General features: G+C 41.2%; 1 pseudogene; it reads right to left on the bottom strand.

Annotated features, from left to right (window-relative positions):
* Window positions 1-16,636: 16,636 nt before the first annotated feature.
* LOC124620500 lies at window positions 16,637-16,754 on the bottom strand (annotated as a pseudogene).
* Between the last annotated feature and the right edge of the window lie 5,950 nt (window positions 16,755-22,704).

Raw genomic sequence — 22,704 nt, 5'->3', positions numbered from 1 at the left:
GGTTTCATAACAAGGAGAGTGTGGACCTGGCGCCGGGTGAATTGTGGTTTTCCGTTACGGCTACTTTGGACCTCCATCGAAAGAACGGGGACATACCTCAGTTCTTTATCGGTATCTCGGTATTTATATCCAAGACCGACAGAAATGTATGTCTCGTCGACCGCCGGTCAGCCATCCAAGAAAAAACTGACTCTGTGACACATTTTTTATGTTATCGTACTAGACAGAAGTTTCGGTATGTTATCTGAGTCCATTCAGACGTATTCCAGGTGCTCAGCTAGAAAACTAACGTCTCACCGTTGCTGTACGGCAGTAATAGATTCTCTCATTTTAGAACTACGAAATATATGTGTAAAAGCATCTGCTGAGCTACAAATATGTTTTACGTGGAAGTGTAAAAACACGTTGTATGGCAGGAAGTAGTAGTTGCGAACGTCATAAGAAAGTGACAAGAATTATCTGTAATTTCAAGACTTTTCAACAGAGGTCTTAGAAACAGCTGTTAATAACACAACAGCTCATAACAGGGGAAAATGAGTGGTACGAAAGCATCTCTTTGACTGAAGGAAATAAACCATGTCTTTGTGCATTAGCCCATATTGTGGATTTGTTTTTGCTGCAATGGCGGCATGGACATTATCGTAATGTCAATGTTTTGTTCTGCCTTGGAAAGATTTCGTAGATCAGTAAACTGGCAGATTTGTGCTCGAAGAATTGGAAAAAAAATCAGTAGTGCGTGTAAACCATCAGTGGGATTCCGGAAGTGGCCCGTTTGAAAACGAACGATAAAAGGTTCAAATGGCTCTGAGCACTATGGGACTTAACATCTATGGCCACCAGTCCCCTAGAACTTAGAACTACTTAAACCTAACTAACATAAGGACATCACACAACACCCAGTCATCACGAGGCAGAGAAAATCCCTGACCCCGCCGGGAATCGAACCCGGGAACCCGGGCGCGGGAGGCGAGAACGCTACCGCACGACCACTAGCTGCGGACCGATAAAAGGTATCGGTTGTGACAGTACGTTACGTAATCACCCGATTGTATACCGAAAGTGTTATACAATGTCTTTATAAGAATATCATGATAAATATATCAAAATCGCCTGTCTCCTACTCTCTATTAGATCATATGACTTGTCTCCTGGGTAATAAAGCCAAAGTTACTGGTATCGGTCGTATGGTAGGTAACAAACATGGTGAAGGATCTTTAATTATTTTGAGATAAAGAACTGATGGTCGGACATGAAACATGGACATTCAGTTCCCTTTGACGTAAACGTCTTACACCTTAAATCCAAAGTGACGACTGCATCTCAAAACATGCTTTAAAACTGCTCGTAAATTGTTTTCGCATCCTCTCAAATATCCATCTTGTCTCCTGCACAGGGAGTCAGGTAGCTATGACTCTAGCAACCAGTTCATCTTCAATTTCTACTACACCTTCGTACACCAACGACTTCACATAATTCTGAAGCAAAAACTCCACACGAATGAGGTCCGGCAATCGCGATAACGTTGAGACGTGTCCTCCCATCCACTTTCAGTCCAACAATGAAAGTATCTGTCACGAGATTTTGAGGCTTGTCGCAGCCACTTGTTGACGTATTGCCTGTTGTGTTATGTCTCGGAATCTTCGTACTACGTTCGTCTAAAGCTGCGACCACGCAGGTCGCACCACGCAAAACCATAAATGGGGTTGGGCGCAGCGCGGCGCGTCCGGTGAGGACGTCAAACCGCGCCGCTCTGCGCTACACTGACCAGGTTCCGGGCAGTGTCAGTACATCAAAGGAAATGGTTCGTTTGTGCGCGGCTCTCTTTGGACGGCGTTCCTCAGGCGCGCGCGCACACACACACACACACACACACACACACACACACACATACACCCACAGGAATACAGCACCTACGAGCACTCTTGCTCTATTCTGCGCCCTCATGCTCCGCTCTTGGTGTTGCGCGTCCTGCCGGCCAGTGTGGCCAAGCGGTTCTAGGCGCTTCACTCTGGAACCGTGCGACCGCTACGGTCGCAGGTTCGAATCCTGCCTCGGGCATGGATGTGTGTGATGTCCTTCGGTTAGTTAGGTTTAAGTAGTTCTGAGTTCTAGGGGACTGATGACCTCAGATGTTAAGTCCCATAGTGCTCAGAGCCATTTGTTGCGCGTCCGTGGTGAGGCAGTTCGATTTATTTGTTTTCCATTTCGTCCGTAGAGTAAACCTTTGGCAACTCCAGCTACCCGCGCTGGCGAAATAGCGGAAAAATTGTTAGACAAACGTCGGCCGAAAACCACGAGGCGAAGAATCTGTTGTTTAGGCCATGGCTCTCGAGACACGACACTGCATTGCCCCCCCCCCCCCCCCCCCCCACCATCACCACCATCCTCGGCGCCCGGGGCATCCCACTACACTTTATTGGCGCCCCATCCATCCAGAAACACGTATAGTAATATAATATACAAAGTTTATTCTAATAATAATATGTTTTCCGAAAAATTTTGTTTGCTTGGAGACCATTTGGCGTCCCTTTACAACCGGTGCCCGGGATGATGCATGTTTATACCGAATTCATATTCTTTCGCAGGCGGCGAGAAGCAGCCAGCAGGGTCCTGTTGGTTGAAGCCCACGAGTTGATAGAGAATCGTTGCTGGTGATCAGGCACGGGCGTTTTGATAGCCCTTGTACGTAGCTTTTGCGGCAGAAGCAAAGAACATTACGGCTGAAGGAAGCCTCGACCGTGAATGGCACTAGCCGTAGGACGTTCGGCTCTGCTATACTGCTCATGATAATCTGTTGACAGATAGTAACTCGGAATCCTAAATCAGTTGGACCTACTGCGTACGCACGTCGTTTATGATAGGCATACACCTGTTGCTCCATAATAATTCTCCACATTACATTCTTTCACGTGTACACTTCACGGGGAAGTTGACGGATGCGCCGTGATGAAACGTCTCCCTCACTATCCAGCGCCATATCCTTAAATTCTCGTGTATTAGCAGTTCTTTGTAGGAAACTGGGTCAATCTGTGTAGCTTGAACGATCCACAGCTAGTAGTTTCTAACAACTGCGTCCATTTCGAAACTATTCTCTATAGATTCGTTTGTCTTTTGGGAGAACTACGTCCTACTGCATGACACAGGGTGATCAGTTTTTAACGCAACAGCCTGGCGCAGGATTTTGTTGCCCGTCCGGCAGGTTGACGGCGGTGGCCCTGGCGGGGAGAATACTCGTATTTCCCCTCCCGAGATGCAATTGTTTGTGCAGGTAGCACGTGTATTTTAGGCGACGCAATACAGTGTGTACTGAGTGAAATGTTTTCAAGTGAAATGACGAAATCCAAGTACAGAGAATCAGTGTGTGCAGTAAGGAGATTATTCAAGAGGAGTTTAGTGAGAGTTTCCTGATGTTCAAGTTCCTAATGGGAGTAAGAGTCATCGATTGAATCGATTGATAAATAAATTTCGCGAAACTGGAGGTGTTCTTGACAAGAAACATAGACAGCCAAGCACAGTACTTATAGGAGAAACTCTGGATAATATGGGCATACTCTGAAAAGGTCTCCTAGAAAATCAGTACGACGTCTTCCTCTGGAAATAGGAATTTTCTATGGCTCTGTTCAAACGGCTACAAAGTTGCTGGACTTCCAGCCCTATAAACTAACTGCAGTGCAAGAACTTGAACCGGGTCACCATGCAAAAAGGTTTTGTCTTTTTGAGTGGGTGATGCAAGGACCATGACTTGTCTCGCCACGTTTCAGGCCGTTTCCTTCTCACATTTCCTCGCAGGCATCACAAGTCCAGTTCATCTACACTTATACTCTGCAAGCCACCCAACGGTGTGTGGCGAAGGGCACTTTACGTGCCACTGTCATTACCTCCCTTTCCGGTTCCAGTCGCGTATGGTTCGCGGGAAGAACGACTGTCTGAAAGCCTCCGTGCGCGCTCTAATCTCTCTAATTTTACATTCGTGATCTCCTCGGGAGGTATAAGTAGGGGGGAGCAATATATTCGATACCTCATCCAGAAACGCACCCTCTCGAAACCTGGACAGCAAGCTACACCGCGATGCAGAGCGCCTCTCTTGCAGAGTCTGCCACTTGAGTTTGCTAAACATCTCCGTAACACTATCACGGTTACCAAATAACCCTGTGACGAAACGCGCCGCTCTTCTTTGGATCTTCTCTATCTCTTCCGTCAGACCGATCTGGTACGGATCCCACACTGATGAGCAATACTCAGGCATAGGTCGAACGAGTGTTTTGTAAGCCACCTCCTTTGTTAATGGACCACATTTTCTAAGGACTCTCCCAATGAATCTCAACCTGGTACCCGCCTTACCAGCAATTAATTTTATATGATCATTCCACTTCAAATCGTTCCGCACGCATACTCCCAGATATTTTACAGAAGTAACTGCTACCAGTGTTTGTTCCGGTATCATATAATCATACAATAAAGGATCCATTGATTAACAATTTGTCCCTGTGCTACGAATCCATGAAGAACTAAAGTTTCAGAGTCAAAGAAAACTATCAGCATAGCTTTGGCATTTAACCTGACGAGCTTTTGTTGGTCTTGGAGAATGTTTCCTGACCCATTGTGAAGACGGAACCTTGGTCTCAACATCATCATAACCGTAGATCCACGTCTCATCATCAGTCATGACTCTCCCAAGGAACATCTCGTTCTCATTTGCTCCTCACAGATCTCGTTCTCATTTGCTCCTCACGTATTGCGAGTCGAAGGTTTTTCTGCTCGTGACTGACGAGTCGTGGGACGAACTTCGCGTCAACACGATACATTCCGAGACGCTGTGTCAGAATTTGATGACACGATCCAACATAAATGTTACATTCCTCTGCAATCTCTCGGACAGTCAGTCTTCGATTCGCGCCCACAGTTTCGTTGACTTTTCTGACGTGAGCGTCGAAGGGCAGCCTGAATGAGGAACATCTTTAACTTCCGTCTGCCCACTTTTAAACCGTGTGAACCATCCGTAACACCTAGTACGGCTTAAGCACTCATCACTGTATGCTTCCTGCATTATTTGCTGTGTCTATAGGTTTTCTTCAGTTTCACACAAAATTTAATGCATACATGTTGCTCCTGTAACTCTGCCATCTCGTAATTCGCAAACAGTGCGACACAACGTTCTACTCAGTACAGTACTAAAAAATAACTAACAGACATACAACAATGAAACTTCCTGCAGTTACACATTAAACCCAGGCGTGTTCAGGGATGCCAACCGCATTTCGCTCCAACACACCATTGGCGCGAAATTACTAAAGTTCGGAATTTTTTGAACAGATCTCGTACTTAGGGGAGTGTTATGAAAGATAAAATCTTACAGCCAAGATGAATCTCATGCTAGTGCACAGCGACGGAAAGGAAATGAAGGAGAATTTGTGGAAAACGCGACGAAGATAAATCTGGACGGCTGCTCGGAGATTTGGACCCTGGTCCCCCCGCAATACGATTTCTGTGCACTGCACCATCTCGCTTGGTTCCGCAGGACGAGAACTGTGGGTTGTTGTGCACTCATTGGTCGCCGCGCCCTTCACTAAGTGATTACGTAGTTCGTACAGCTACTCACACCTTAGCAAAATAATCTAGAAGTACCTGCATGGTGGTATTCAGCCCGGGGAGGAGCTGCTGGAAAAAGTGCTGTGAACTTCTTTCCTGTGGGCACAAGTGTGCTGCCATACCATCGTATCGACCTTAAACAACGGCGTTCATTGAGAGCGGCATTCTAATCTCCAAAGACGGTTTTTACGACTACGTGGCCTCAGCGGCATCGTATAAGCTGACAAATAAACACTTTATCATGATTCTCAAGTCCACATCTCCTATACAGGATACAGAGAAAGTGATGATAAGGTTGCATCGTTGCAGGGTGCGTCTGATGGAGTATAATTTTACAAATGAGCAGAGGTCGGAAATCCACCACAGTGCAGCTACAGATAAAAACCTTCGGCCGCTGAGCCACGTACACGCAAAAGAATTTGTCTCCTTTGGTTGCCCCCTCGTGTAGGAATATCAGTGGCGTGAGCGTAGCGTACTGCACAAATTACCAACCTCAAATCGGAATTGCCATGTGACTTCACCGTAAGTACAGGGCTATTACAAATGATTGAAGCGATTTCATAAATTCACTGTAGCTCCATTCATTGACATATGGTCACGACACACTACAGATATGTAGAAAAACTCATAAAGTTTTGTTCGGCTGAAGCCGCACTTTCAGGTTTCTGCCGCCAGAGCTCTCGAGAGCGCAGTGAGACAAAATGACGACAGGAGCCGAGAAAGCGTATGTCGTGCTTGAAATGCACTCACATCAGTCAGTCATAACAGTGCAACGACACTTCAGGATGAAGTTCAACAAAGATCCACCAACTGCAAACTCCATTCGGCGATGGTATGCGCAGTTTAAAGCCAGAACTGCGAGCTCACATCAACGATGCTTTCGAACTCATTGATGGGGACATGCTGCGCCGAGTGTGGGAGAAACTTGATTATCGGCTTGATGTCTGCCGAATCACTAAAGGGGCACATATCGAACGTTTGTGAATGCCTAAAAAAACTTTTTGAGTTCTTGTATGTGTGTGCAAAGCATTGTGAAAATATCTCAAACAATAAAGTTATTGTAGAGCTGTGAAATCGCTTCAATCATTTGTAATAACCCTGTATTTTCATTTTGCACTGAGACTGAAACTTTGATATTGTTCTCACTTGCCCTGTTTTTACACATGTATTTACTAGTAAGAGTAAGGCTGCTAAGGGATAAATCGAAATACTTCAAGGAAGGAAAATTATTTTTCATAGAACCAAGACGAATAAAGCCGCTTCTCCTGTATGATAAACTTTTATTTCTGATCTTACATCTGAAGCGGTCTTATTCATCATGGTTCAGTTCTACAGCTGTGGATGCCCACAATACAACATTTTTCATAGGCAAGTAAATAATTACCCCTACCCGAAAGAGGTGCTTTACGAGTTGAAGAGTACAATAAAGTACAGTAAAGAATTACTACCGCAGGGCCACTTTATGTAACAGGATCACCATATAATTACGTAATGGTGCTACATAAATTTGGAAGCGCGCCGCAAGTCAGTGTGTGGAATGTGTACGTATTTCGAGCTGTTTTCACCTACAACTCAGACTTGCTCACTAATTACTTAACGTCTAAAGTAAATTTCTCGCATGTGTCACTGTCAAGTAACAGAGCTTGACGAAACTTCTACGATTAATAGAAAGAACTGCTACAGTACAGTAACAGAAGGTAACTGAAAGAAATACGCAATGAGACGAACAGAAATTACACTTTTCTGCAGAGACAATAAATACACTTAATCACCACGATTTATGATGGTCCTTTGGAAATTACAAAAGGCAGGACATGGTTCTAGATAGGGTTTTCAGAATGAAAACATGGTCAATGTAGGCTGTATTCTTTTATTTTCCGTTCATTTGGGCAGTTTCAACCGTCAGTCATTTTGAAGCATACATCTTAAGCTTCCCGCCTCATTTTACATTCTAATACTTCGCTGGTACATGTCTATTAGAATTTAAAGTGAAACTGCAAGCGTGAGACATGTTTTTGAAAATGACCCACAGTTGAAATTGGCCAACTGTCTGAAAATAAAAAGAATGCACCCGTAATGTAGGTTAATTCTTACAAAGAATAAAACAGTAACCAGCCATTATTAACACTGCTATTTATTTAGGTAACTAGCGCCGTTACCGGTTTCGAACTGGCAAGTTCATCATCAGACGGCTATTCACATGATTTTAAAGATACACTTAACATTATCGTCCGTTTTCGATTTCTATTATTCCACTGTGGCGAAGTATTTTTGGTGTGTTGTTGCCCTACGGTAGAAGAACAATGTTGGAAGCGCCCTATGTGAAAATAACTAACCTCCAAACGATGAAAAACAGCGTAAATAAATATGTGAGGTTAAGTGGTTACGGTACTTACGTCGAAAATTCCGCGCGATTTCATCGTTTGGAGGCTAATTATTTTCACATAGGGCGCTTCTAACACTGTTTTTCTGCCGTAGGGCAACAACACACCAAAAATAGTTCGTCACAGTGGAATAATAAAAATCGAAACCGGACGATAATGTAAAGTGTATCTTAAAAATCTTGTGAACAGCCGTCTGATGATGAACTTGCCAGTTCGAAACCGGTAACGGCGCTATTTACCTAAATAAATAGCAGTATTAATAATGGCTGGTTGCTGTTTTCTTCTTTGTAAGAATTAACCTACATTAATTGTACACAGCCACGGTCTCGCCATGTCAGTTTTAGACAAAATAGCAGAATGCACCCTGCCTGGACCACGTTTTCATTCTCAAAACACGTTAAGGCTGTGGACCGCACAAATATAAAATCTCAGTAGTGTGTGTGATCACCACAGACAGAAGCGCATGCTCCCATACTGGCCACAATGTTGACAGGAGTACACAGATGTCCAACCATTGTTCTTAAAAAAGGCGCTGTAGGTAACAGTAGTATTAGTGCTTACGAGGTATAGAATACGCATATGCGATTCGTATTTCAGTTTCTCTATGAATGAATAAACGTGTCGCGCCAGAAGGTTCACATGGAAGAATTTAGACTGCTGAAATATTTCAAAGTAAGTGCTAATTTGCTGCATGTCATAGTTTTAAATTAGGTGTTTTTCTTAACATTTTGAATTTGGCATACTTGGTGGCCACTTCGCAATGCTCTCACAGTATGATTTATTAAAACATATAGTTGGTAATACGAGTAAGTGCAGCAACCAAGAAATAACGGTGATTACTATAAAGCTGAAACAGGTAAGGCAAACAAGCGAAATGACCTTGCATTTATTTCCACATTTTGAATGCAAATTATTAAGGTGGCTGTGAACCGAGTGTACAAAATCCACGATTTTTGTGAAATTGATCTGTATGTACTAGCGATGCAATGACAATCAAAACCAGAACGTGACAATCAAAATCAGAACGTGTACGGCCACATCTTGCAACGTATCAAATTCACGTTAACTATGGAGGCAATGTATGTTGACGACAAAAATTTGTCTGCGCATCTGAATGCTCACACATTAGATACTCGCAATTCCATGCTTGCATCAGCTAATACCTATTGTGCTTGGTTAAATTAGCTCAAGTTAACTGATTATTAGTGTTGCCAGATGTTTGTTTACCCTGTAAAGAACAAATGTTCAGTTGGAAAACTAAGGGGATGTCACTTTTTTAACCCGGGAAAAATGAAAAATAAAATTATTTGTTGTGATTCATTGGTCTTTATTATACTTTAATGAAGGTTATGCAAGTTTTAACATTTTTTTTTAAAATCTGAAAAAAAAATCAGTGCCGTTATAATCTTAGTTGAAAATGGTCAATTTATCAAATTAGAGGTATATTTATATCGTACATCAGCCCATTTTAATGCCATCTGTGAAAAAACCCTTCTTACGAAGTAGTTGGAACTAGGATTACTAAAGATGAACGGTAACACGTGAGAAATATTTGGGATTTCATTCTTGGAAAACCCTTCCATAATTATCTTCCATTTTTGTGTGTGTGTGAAATCTTTTGGGACTTAACTGCTAAGGTCATCAGTCCCTAAGCTTACACACTACTTAACCTAAATTATCCTAAGGACAAACACACACACCCATGCCCGAGGGACTCGAACCTCCGCCGCGACCAGCCGCACAGTCCATGACTGCAGCGCTTAAGACCGCTCGGTTAATCCCGCTCGGCTCCCATTTCAGAATCGTACCCTTACTTATGTCATCAAAAGACTGTGCCATGTCTAGGCTTCTTTTAATTATTTGAAATTCTTCGTAAAAGAGTCCATGATCAGTTGATCGATTCTTAAAAGTTCCGCAGCTTTTTGAAAATGGTCGTAATTTATTGGTGATTTTAAGTTTGGACACAGCATCTTGGAAAGGATGTTGTTTCTTGAGAAACCATAGTGTGGTAAGAAATATCCTACAAACTTGGTGTAGAACTGTGGAAACATCGTTCCTAATTTGCGTCAGTGCGTAATTCACCCATTATTTCTCTTGTCTTTCTTCGGAAAACGTTGTCTTTTACTCTCTGTTCAATCTATTCGCGAATCGTGTGCGTTCAGCGTGCATGTCAACAGCTGGCAGAGAATCTGATTCAATCTTCTTCATTGTTGTTTCTACCGAAAACGTTACGTTATGCAGAAACGACAAATACGCCAAAGCTCTTTTTCTCGTCTTCTTTACATAATAGACGAGGACTTTCATTGCGGAATTCCAGTAAATGAGATTTTAGTGCAGGCTATATTTTTATACTTGGTTCAAATGGCTCTGAGCACTATGGGACTTAACATCTGAGGTCATCAGTCCCCTAGAACTTAGAACTACTTAAACCTAAATAACCTAAGGACATCACACACATCCATGCCTGACGCAGGATTCGAACCTGCGACTGTAGCGGTCGCGCGGTTCCAGACTGTAGCGCCTAGAACCCCTCGTCCACTAGGGCCGGCTATTTTTATACTCTTTCCACACATGACCTAGAGATAAAAACCTCGTGGCAACATGTTTTATTATTTCTTCCCATTGCATGTCATTCGCTTTAAGTTGGAGGTGCAAGTCCGTTCTTCGTTTCGCAGATCTACTCAAGTGACTGCATAGTTTCAGTATCAAACTTCCAGCATCACATTCCAATTTATTAGTACTGTATTTGTGGAGAATATGGACGGTGCAGTCAGCTTTGACAATTTTATCATTTGCAGCTAAAAAAAATGTATAAATGGAATGATTTCTGCCGAAGTTTACATGGGTGTTGTGAGCGGCGAATGCCGAAACTTTATTTGAAGACAAGCCATTCTTCTCCAATGCGTCTATTAACAACTACGGAACTTGATATAGTGTGACATCCACTGTGTAATTCAGTGGCTTGACATTTAGTTAATTTGTAAATGAAAACATGTTACCAGTGTGGCATTCGCTGTGCTATTCAGTGGCTTGGCATTTAATTAATTTGTAAATTCATCGTTACATTCTAAAAATTCCAGTGGACGGTTTACAACCTCAGTATCACAATCAAAGAACCGTAAGAAAATTGGAAATATTTTTCTACTTTTTTGTTACCTGGATCGTCGCTACTAAAAAGTGTAGATTTTTTTCTTGGATGTCTTTAAAATATTTTTAACAGATTCTTTGGCCAATACACCGCACACGATAGCTTACGCTTTTGTTCTTCCGCAGCTAATACTTTGAGCGATTTTTGAATCACAGCAAATGTAAGGTAATAATTTGTGTGAACAATCTATATTATTGTAAGTAAGAGAATGCTTTACGTGTCATAAACAGATGCGAGTTCTCCAGCAGTAATCTTGTCCGTCTCCGAAGCAGATGATTCAGGTTTCGAGAAATATCTGGATAAGGTACTTGATGCTTTATTGATAACAACAGTCATTTGAGATTTAGTAGTTTCATGTTGTTTTACATCAGCAACGCCTCCATGAGCACAAGAGAAATCTTTATTGCGCAAGCGACAATACAACTTGTACGAGATTTCTTTTACTTTTCTTAACCAGGTATAACTATTTTCCCCGTTCTGATTATACTTACAAGTAAGCCTTTTGACTTGCTTAGAAATTGTTTCACCACTTTTAGGTGAATTATCTGGGTCACTGCCACTTAAATTACTCATTTTGTCTATAGTTTTTGAAATAATTCACAAGCGTAACAATTCAACATTCAGCAGTTCTCGCTACTCAATGAACAAAGCTTTAAACTAGAACAACAGTCAAGAATGGAATTAACAGATCCTTCCAGTGTTGTTAACACGCGTTGACAGTTTTTAAACGAGTTAGCTAACGAACGAAAATGTTAAACACGAAATTGTTGAAAGAAAGTGAGATGGATAATAAACAGAAGAATGTAAAGCAGAGAAAGGCAAAAAGAGACGCGCTGCGCGACGCAGATTGATAGGCAAGCTACGCGTATCTTCATGCGGTATGTGTGTTGACAATAGGCACTTCCCAACTGTAGCGCGAAAGATTTCGTAATAATAATCGAACAGGGTTGAAACACAGGACAGAGCTCGTCCTGACGGAACATTTAAAATTACGCTGGAAATACGGGATGTCTCGAAAAATACGGGACGCCTGGTTATCTCAACATCAAGCTTCGGCAAACTCTATAGTCTTATTATTGTCGGGATTTTTCTGAGTTTCGCTGAGTAAAACATGACAGTTAAACCAACGACGCTGGTGTATCTTAATTCCATTACTTTGTTAATATAATAAACTGAAATGAAGAAATAGCACAACCATATTATACCCGATATGCGGTACTTTTAAGGAATAATGTTTGTAGTAATGAAATCTAAAGACAGACTGTTTTTCTTGATGCATAGAGAGCCTATATAATGTTTTGTTGTAATAAGTAGTTCGGTTACTGCAAACTAAGAAATTCTTGAATTCGAATATTAAAAGGACGAAGAGCGGGTAAGTGACTTTCTGGAGCTGAAAGGTGTAATTATATTGTTTCGCTTTGCGTTGCGTATGCATTTACAGTGATGAGCCGCCAAAGTCAATTGATGCTAATCATTGTTTGATGGGAGGACTAATGGAAATACTGTATGCACATGGCTGACTATTACGTCCGAAGTATCGCGGGCAGTACCTACATTCGGAGACAATGGGCCAGACTGCCAATTTCGAGTATTTAGAAACGGCACGAAAAGTTCCAGCTCCAACCACGCAATGAAAAGTTCCAGCTCCAACCACGCAATAGTGTCAGAAACATATAATATTTAAATACGTTCCAGTCTTTTCCCGTAGCAGAGTGTTCAACGCAGATACAGGTTCGATTTCCGGCTGGATCGGAGATTTTATCTACTTGGGAAGTGGAAGTTGGATTGCCCTCATCATCGACACTCAAGTCGCCGAAGTGGCGTCAAATTATAAGACTTGCATCCATATGGGATCTCCTGGCCAATAATGCCATTTTCATTTCAATACAAATCATATACAAGCGATAAAATAACTTTCAACACATACTAGTAAACTAAGGTGCTGAACTTTCTAAACAACGCATTCACGCTCCGTTCAACAGTTAATATTTCGTATTTATAAACTAAATCATGTTTACGTTCTTCGGGTTTTACTTTAGTCAAATTTGCTATGCTATGCAACGTTTGAGCATTAAAGAACATCACTGGGAGTACGCAGCACAAACACACCAAGAGCAGAAATAGTGTTACGACCTGCGTAGCGCGGAAAGACTGCGCCCCTGTTAACTGCTTTCCCAGGAATGCTAATACACACTCCCGGCCACGCCAAGTTTGCCTCTGTTTAATAGGATGGCGTGCAGCGCTAGTCCCGGAGAGGATTTTCCCGAGTGGAATCTTTCGCACCATTTCACTCGGAAACTCCGACCGACTACTGCTAGACAGGAAACGCGGGAATTTCAAATATTAGTCGTCCAACTGAAGCTGATACTCGGTGTGGTGGCGGCCGTAAAGGGGTCATGCCATTTAGGTCCCTTTCGCAGTTGCCTGGCAGCCGTGTAAAAGGCGCCGTGTACATGGAATACCGCCGCGGCGGTTTCACACTTACCCAGCTGCTGCTGCGCGCGGCATGATAGTTCCCTTCATTCTGTTCCTTCCCAACTCTCTCAGGACAGTCCTAGCGAAACGGAACGTGAACAAATGCTGGCATAGGTTTTTGTTTATCGTCGATTAAAGAGAGGGAGCAGTCAGTTGAGTAGGGTAGGTCGTCAAACGGGCCGACTTGGAGCAGGAGAGGCACCACAGGACATTTTAATTTCCACTGTCCATACTTTTACAGATAAATCCGTAAAACTTTGTCAGCATGACCAGGAAGGATTCAGGGTTCACACTCAAGCAGTGGAAGTTCAAAAACATAACAAAATAATTTTTTTTACACGTGAAATTTCATCATTTTTTCACTTACCATTGGCTGCATTTGATGCTATAGGTACACATTTCTTCATAAGTAAGAGAGATTCTTCGATGCATTGTGCACAGCATACAAACCATACTTACAGGTGTATGAAAGTCTAGTAATTATTTAATTCATGAAAAAATGAATGAACTGTTACATTTTAACCTTCATATTTAGAAAAAACTCAAATTTTATAGTTAACTGTCTCAGTTTTTACCACAATTTTTAATAGATATGAAAATTCTAGAGAAATTCGTCGTAGTGAATTATGTATAAAACTGGCTTTGAGTTTAGGAGAATATAAGTTCTAAGCTGATGAAAGGGTATGGAAAAGTGTGAATAATGCGGTCGAATTTAAAGCGGCAGGAATACTCTGAAGTTAATATCATCCGCAATGGATACAGCTGAACTCCATGACTGTTCCTTTATGGGTCATAAAACAATAACCGCTACCAGTCACAACAGAAGGTGATTTTATTTAGCGCGACCGGTTTCGGGCTTGTGCCCGCCTTCAGATGGTTCTACTTTCAATTATATGTTTCAGTGCTCACTCTTGGAGATCACTGTTTAAATAAAAAAAGCAAATAATGTGATGGTAACTAAATGGACCCGACTGAAGCAATTGCTCAGCGGCATGTGTTGCAAAGTGTAATAGCACATACATACATCTGGAGTATCCATGTCGTTTCCACATTACATTCATCACATTTGTTACAAAAATATCTCGGTTTTTTGCACATTAACTGTATATTATACGTCATGGTAAATATTGGTACTTCCGTGGTATGCCTTTGATGCAGTAGAGGTTAATAACTTCACTAGCACATACACACACAACATCTAAAGTGTTTACATGGGAAAACAGTAGTTATCGTCAAATACCTTAGATCTAAGAAGTTCAGTTATGTTACGCATACACAAACATAATAGATGTTACAGATTATGAGAATGAAATTGTTACGTGGTTGTGGAACCACACTATCACTTATAATATATGAGGTGGCTACTGGCAAATCTTATAATGTAATCATTGTCACTTATTTCCAAACTAGTTGTGAGGGGGCAATGACTAACAATTTTTGGTTTTTAAAAATTTCATTAAAGATGTGTACACATTACTTGTTTGCCAGGTGTACTTGTTCACTCAGAATGAGTTACTGCTGTTACATGAGAGGTAACATAGGTGGGCACAGGTTGTCCGTGAAACAGTAGGCAAAAATTGCAATGGAAGATAAAAACTGTAGTACGAGTATATGCAAGTAATTGAGGGGTCTATGAAGTTTTCCGTGGCGTGTCGTTGGGTGTCTGCAAGTCCTGGACTGTGATGAAGAAACTGGTGCAGGAGACGAAATCTTGGCAAGCCGCGTTAAAAAGGAAAGAAGAAAGTGAAAGGGATGGTCCAATCTACACACTAATAATAAAACTGTAAAACCGTCATGTCTGCCAGTTTGTCTGGCTAACCTAACTTGCTAATCTCCAAAGCTACTAGATGAAATTTCATGGATGTTTTCTCAGGTAAGATGAGCATAGCTTGGGGCAACTTATATGCTTTATTTCATCAAAACCTAATCATAAAAAATCGTAACTTAAAAGTTGCAGGAGTCTGCTCAGCTTAGTAGTTAGGACGTTTGCCTAAACGACAGTGTAGTACACCAATGAACCAACAAATGGTGCTGTTAGATACTTTTACCTCAGTGACAGAAGTATTTTCGGAAATTTACGTCAGTGACAGAATCAAGCACCACAATCTTATTTTAATGAATACAGTGTAATATCGATTTTTTTGGCTAGGATGTACGGATTTACTGATTTTGCTTCTTGTATTAAAATCTTCATGAAATTACTTTGCATCTTTCGATAGGATTCATTTTTATTTCATTACTTGGCTAAAGGAAGCTAATTTTTTGACAAAACGATCCGAGATGAGTTCCGTCTTTATCGGTTGAGGAACGGAACTATAAAAGCGACTTTATGCAAAGGCCCTTCTTTAACTTCGGTTGCGAAGCAAGGGCGTATAGCTAGTAACTAATACGAGAGACAATTTTATCAAAACCGGAAGCTTTCTTTAGACGTTGGTATTGTTCAAGAACTACTCAGAAATACGAATAGTTAATAGCGAAGTAACTTCCTGTCAGATTAAAAGTGTTTGCTGGACCGAGACTCGCAGACAGGTGCTCTGTCAGTAGAGCACTTAGGTTTAACTAGTTCTAAGTTCTAGGGGACTAATGACCTCAGCAGTTGAGTCCCATTGTGCTCAGAGCCATTTGAACCATTTGACTGAGTGTAATAGACCTGTATGCTTTGTATACTTTGTGGCGTTACCATAACTGCCGATGGTAAATGCGCTTTTCTATGTAATGGATGTTAAAATATAGCTTGCCTTAGTCCTACATTTTTCCTGTTCAGAATTACTTATTTCACTTTCCATCATGTTATGGACCCAGGCAGCAGTGAATGCATTGTGATATGTATTCTGACATGTAGCATTCCGTCTTCAGGCCACGAGTGGCCTACCGGGACCATCCGACCGCCGTGTCATCCTCAAGGAGGATGCGGATAGGAGGGACATGGTGTCAGCACACGCTCACCCGGTCGTTATGATGGTATTCTTGACCGAAGCCGCTAATATTCGGTCGAGTAGCTCCGCAATTGGCATCACGAGGCTGAGTGCACCCCGAAAAATGGCAGCAGCGCATGGTGGCCTGGATGGTCACCCATCCAAGTGCCGACCACGCCCGACAGCGCTTAACTTCGGTGATCTCACGGGAACCGGTGTATCCACTGCGGCAAGGCCGTTGCCATCTATTCTGACATATAGAACGAAATATCGTCGGAATAGTCCTGGAAGTGTGTTATGAAAGCTATCGCAACGAGCCGATTGCGGCGTAGTTTAATACTGTCTTTACTACCAATAAAGGTAATTGTGAAAATGAGTGCGGCACACATACCGCAGATAGACCTGTATGTCGCGAGAACTACGCTACATGGAAATTTGCTGTGGAAAGCATACTTACACTTCGGCGATTTGTGGGACGTAGCGAACAGTACACTGAAGCCCACTGAGCAAAATAACGCAAATAAGGACCGGGAGGCAAGATCAAAACTGATATTATTGACTGAACCAGTGAACTATGTAAACACAGAGAAAGCTGTGACGTTATAAGAAGTTTGGCACAAGTTACAGAGTGCATCTGAAGACAGTGGCCTTACAATAAAAGTCGGATTATTACGTGAACTTGTAACCACTCGACTGGGTAACTGCAAGAACCTGAAGGAGTATGCGAAGAAGACAATATCCACACCGAATTGATTAAGAAACATTGGGCTAGAGATTGCCGATGAATGGGAAGGCACATTATAGTTAGCAGGACTGCCCGAAAAATATGCACCCATGATTTTGAAGTTAGAAAGTTCGGGCATACCGATCACGGGAGACAGCATAAAAGTCAAGATCGTGCAGAACGTGAAAAATACGTCAGTGTGTCATACTTCGGAGAAGGAAACAGCTACAGCACTTTATTGCAAGAAGGAAAAGAGAAAACCAGCCAAGTGGTACAACTGTCAGAAGATGGTTCATATCACATCCGAATGCCACCAAAGGCCAGCTACAAAGGGAAAAGTGTATGGCGCAAGTAGTCCAGAGAGGAGAACTGTTGATCAAGGTAAGCCGCTCTCCTAAGCTTTTGGGGAACTAGAATCGATATTAGATTCAGGAACGTCAGTGCATATTATTAGAGTCAAAACAGCTCTTTATGATGTCACTAATAAAACGCATCTAGTATATCCACAGTGAATGGTTCCAAGTCACAGTGTGAGCTTGCTGGGGAAGTAGTTACTGTAGATGGAGAACAAGAAAATATTACCGAACATGATGTTTAGTGTGTAAAAGATGTTGCAAGTAAATTGTTATCTCTAAGTGAAATAGTCAAAGCATTTCATTATTAAAGGATATAGTGACAGGAATAGAAGAATACGGTAAATGTGAAGAAGTGTGTGAAGGGAAACAGACTAGACTGCCCTTTGAGCCTAGCAAAAGCAGAAGTATAGACGTCTTGCGGTTAATACATACGGATGTTTGTTTGGGGACTGATGGAGCGTGAATCTACAGAGGAAGCCATTATTTTGTTACCTTTATAGACGATTATTCAAATAATAATCGTGTTTATTTTTTAAGTTCTAAAGATCAAGTGAGCGATATTTTTGAGGCCTTTCGTAATATGGTAGAAAGATAACGGGAAACAAGGTGAAAAGTATCAGATCTGATAATGGGACAGAGTGAACCAATCAAAAGTTCAAGAAACGTTTGAAGGAAGTAGGAATTAGACACACCAAACCACCATCAGATACAGTCCAACCCATAATGGAGTTACAGAGAGAGTACACGGGACTATCGCTGAAAAAATAAGAAATATGTTAACTGGTGCTAGGTTACCTAAATGTTTTTGGGCATAAGCGGTGTCGACAGCTGTGAATTTGACCAATCAATCGCCTACCAAAGCGGTAAAATATAGAACGCCCTACGAAGTGTGGACAGGAAAGAAGCCAAATCTAAGTAACTTAAAAAGTTTTGGATGTAAGGCTATGGTGCAGATCCTGAAACAGTTGTGGGGAAAATGGGACCTAATGTCTAAGAAATATATTTTTGTAGGCTATTGTGAAGACTCACAGGGTTACCGATTCATGAATCCCATGAATAAGAAGATACTAACAAGTAAAGATAAAAACGAAAGAAAAGAGGACCACCAAGAGAATACAACCACTGCATTAACGTCGTCAAATTCAAGAAATACTAATTCTGGAAAAGAAACAGAAAATGAAGAAGAAGAGGAAGAAGAAGAAGATGGTAACAAACATAGATACATTATATGAAGATTAAGTTCTAGAGGATGAAGAAGAGGAAGAAAATGTTTTGAGACGTTCTTCTCATATACCTAAACCTAAATAATATCCTGATTATGAAATGTATATAGCCCAATCTTTTAATGATGAACCTACAACAGTTGAAGAGACTATGAGTTGTCCGAATTCTCAATAATGGAAAGAGGCTATGGAAAGAGAATTAGTCATTTTATCAAAATGAAACTTCCAAATGGGTTGAAATGTCAGAAAGGAAAAAAACCGTTACAATCACGATGGGCGTTTAGCATAAAAAATCCTGAGAGTGCAACCAATAAATATAAAGCACGACTTGTAGTCACGGGATATTCGCAAAAGGAAGGGGTAGACTACAGAGAGACGTTGTCGCCAGTGGTAAAATGTGAATCATTTAGATACCTTTTAGCCCTGGCAATAAAAGAAGATTTATTAATTCACCAAATGGATGTGAAGACAGCTTACTTAATTGGGAAATTAGGTGAAGAAATACATGTGAATCCATCAAAAGAAACTAGAAAAACTTGTCTAGAAAAAGGGAAGCTTTGGCGATTGAAGAAAAGTATTTGTGGACTGAAACAGAGTGGCAGTTGCTGGAAAAGATGTCTGCATGGAACCGTGGTAAAGATGAGCATGAAACAATCTAAGGCAGATCCTGGTCTCTATTATAGAACAAGTAATGTAGAGGTCACAATAATGGTTATATGGGTGGATGATTTCTTCATTCTAACTAAAGGTGAAGAACGGATGAACAATTTTAAAAGACAATTCCAAAAAGTTTAACATGCAAGACTTGTGAGAGGTAAAACAACATTTGGGTAAGAAGATTTTTAAAAATAAGATGACAGAAGAGTTATGCATAGACCAATCCTCATACACGAAGAAAATTTTGGAAAAGTGTGGCATGAGTGACTGTAAACCCATTTCTACACCGTTGGAACCAAGAGCCAAGTTAACGACCAATAAAGAAGATATAGAGTGCGATAAAAATGTACCATATTTAGAGGCGATAGGGAGCCATTTGTATTTGTCAGAAACAGCAAGGCCTGATATTGCCTTAGCCACAAATGTTGTAAGCAGATTCTATAAAAGTCCAAGAGACAGACTCTGCAGGGCCGTTAAAAGTATATTTAGATATCTAAAGGGAACAACAGACTATAAAGTAAGATATAGTAAAAAGGGAAATATAAAACTCGAGGGCTATAGTGATATAGATTGGGGAAATGGGTTGGAGAGCAGACATTCCGTTACTGGATGTTGATTTGGATTAATGGGGGGACTTATATTCTGGTCCTGTCAGAGACAGAAACAACAGCCATGAGCATTGTAGAAGCTGAGTATATAGTTCTGTCCCACACAGTTCAAGAAGCGTTGCGCAACAGGACTCTAATGACTGATACAGAGTCTAATATTAGTATAGAACCCACCAAGATATTCTGTGACAAAAAGGGAGCTATAAATTTAGCCAAAAATAATGTTACTAGCGCCTGAACCAAACACATTGATATAAAGCACCATTTTATAAGGGATTACGTAGGGCAAGGGAACACTGAAGTAGATTATTTATGCACAGAATTCCTGCATATTTCGTGTTCAGAATTACTTATTTCGCTGCGCTAGTTCCAACCTTTGGCCGTCAGTCTTATTACAGTAGGAACTTGGGGTTGTATTGTGATACAGTTCAGGTGGGGAATAGGTTGTAACGTAATATGTCATGTACTCATGTACAGACATTAGTCGGTCGTCTCTCAATTGCTCTGAAAACGTAGAAAAAGTATAGCTTTTCACCTTGGCAGTAATTCAAATTTAGGCTTTACTGTTGAGTATGTTGCGAGATGTATCGCGAGAAATGTTTTGAAAGCTTTCTGACGACTTCTGTTCCTTATTTAGGTCACTGTGTGGTTGAGGGATAATCATGCGTTCACACCGTATGATTGTCTCATACTAGACTTCATTGTTAAAATTGTTGTATTTCGTTGTTTGCCGTTTATTTCTCCGATTTTCTTATATTTATCATATAGTGCACCAGTGAAAAACGGTAAAAATATAGATAAATGAGTATGCACACATCAGGTCCTCGTTGTAAGCAAGAAAATCCAACAGCTGACAATGTTTTAACTGAATAAATGATATATATTGCGAATGTGTACCTAAACTATCGCCAACGACATAGAGAGAGAAAAACAGATTTTAATTCAGCAGTGGAATAAGCTGACTTACAGAAGGGGAAACAGCACAATGGACCACTTCCAAGTCGTAAACGAAATCACTGAGCACATCAAGTGGCACGAATTACCGCCTTGTCCGACATTTATAGATCTGAATTACCGCCTTGTTTTTAATTTACAGATTTAGAAAAAGGCTTTTAAATATCAACAAAATCTTACCAAAAGCTCTTTAAGGTAGAAAACAGTTACGGCAAGTTGGAAAAGAGGGAGTAAGAGGGAGATATACGCGCGTATTGTAAAACCATCGCTTGACAATTTTTCTCTTTCATACCTCCTCTGTGTTACAACAGATGACGTGTGACTGATCTCATTTGTACTAAAATTGCAGTATACGCGAGATGCCTATTTGCTTCCACCGCCCTGAGACGTATCAATAAGTTAAGTCTTCTGCACTTGTTGTTCCCTGTGCAGAAAGCAGCGCGTAGGTCGTTAATCTATTATCTTGAGGCTGTAAGAAACTCTTAGCGAGGAACTTGGCAATTGTTACATTCCATCCTGGATTTTCCATTGTTTGATTTTATCGAGGAACTGTTATTTTCGAAATACTTTAATTTCCAATCAGTTTGTTTATATGGTATGCCAGTCGCTTTTTATTGGCAGAACACGAGAAACTGTACAATTGCATTCCACTTAAGAGTCACAAATAATTTCTATGCTTCAATATAATTATGAACTGCGCATTTTCATAATTACTGTCACACTGTTCTCAATTATATGTTCCAAATAACCATATATTGCTAACAAAGTCTTAACTAACACTGATCGCGGCAGACAACATGTCTGTCCTGTGAGGCTTCCCAATCAGCTCTCATACTTACGAACTAGGTATTGAAAATTAAGTCTAAACTGCGACCACGGCAGACATGTTTGTTCTTCGACACTGCCGAACCAGCTCTGATCTTACAGCCGAACCACTTCGCCCGCCATCCAATTTAGGCACGATCCGAAGATCACCAAAGTGCTTCGTCCGCCTTTTCAATTAGCAATTGTTTATTACTCTGCTCTTTATTAATTCTTGTGAAATAATGGAAGGACACAACGCTGTTGAGAGACGCTTTAATTTTAACTGCAAGTAAATACGCTGTTTAGTTTGCCTAATAACTACTAGCCATTAAAATTGCTACATCAAGAAGAAATGCAGATGATACACGGTTATTCATTGGACAAATATATTATACTAGAACTGACATGTGATTACACTTTCACGCAATTTGGGTGCATAGATCCCGAGAATTCAGTACCCAGAACAACCACCTCTGGCCGTAATAACGGCCTTGATACGCTTGGGCATTGAGTGAAACAGAGCTTGCATGGCGTGTACAGGTACAGCTGCCCATGCAGCTTCAACACGATACCACAGTTCATCAAGAGTTGTGACTGGCGTATTGTGACGAGGCAGTTGCTCGGCCACCATTGACCAGACGTTTTCAATTGGTGAGAGATTTGGAGAATGTGCTGGTCAGGGAAACAGTCGAACATTTTCTGTATCCAGAAAGGCCCGTACAGGACCTGCAACATGCGGTCGTGCATTATCCTGCCGAAATGTAGGGTTTCGCAGGGATCCAATGAAGGGTAGAGCCACGGGTCGTAACACATCTGAAATGTAACGTCCACCGTTCAAAGTGCCGTCAATGCGAACAAGAGGTGACC

This window comes from Schistocerca americana, chromosome 6, assembly GCF_021461395.2.
Source record: "Schistocerca americana isolate TAMUIC-IGC-003095 chromosome 6, iqSchAmer2.1, whole genome shotgun sequence".
NCBI classification, from domain to species: domain Eukaryota; kingdom Metazoa; phylum Arthropoda; class Insecta; order Orthoptera; family Acrididae; genus Schistocerca; species Schistocerca americana.
The sequence above is the reverse complement of the archived record's forward strand: the minus strand, read 5'-3'. Positions and strand labels throughout refer to the sequence as shown.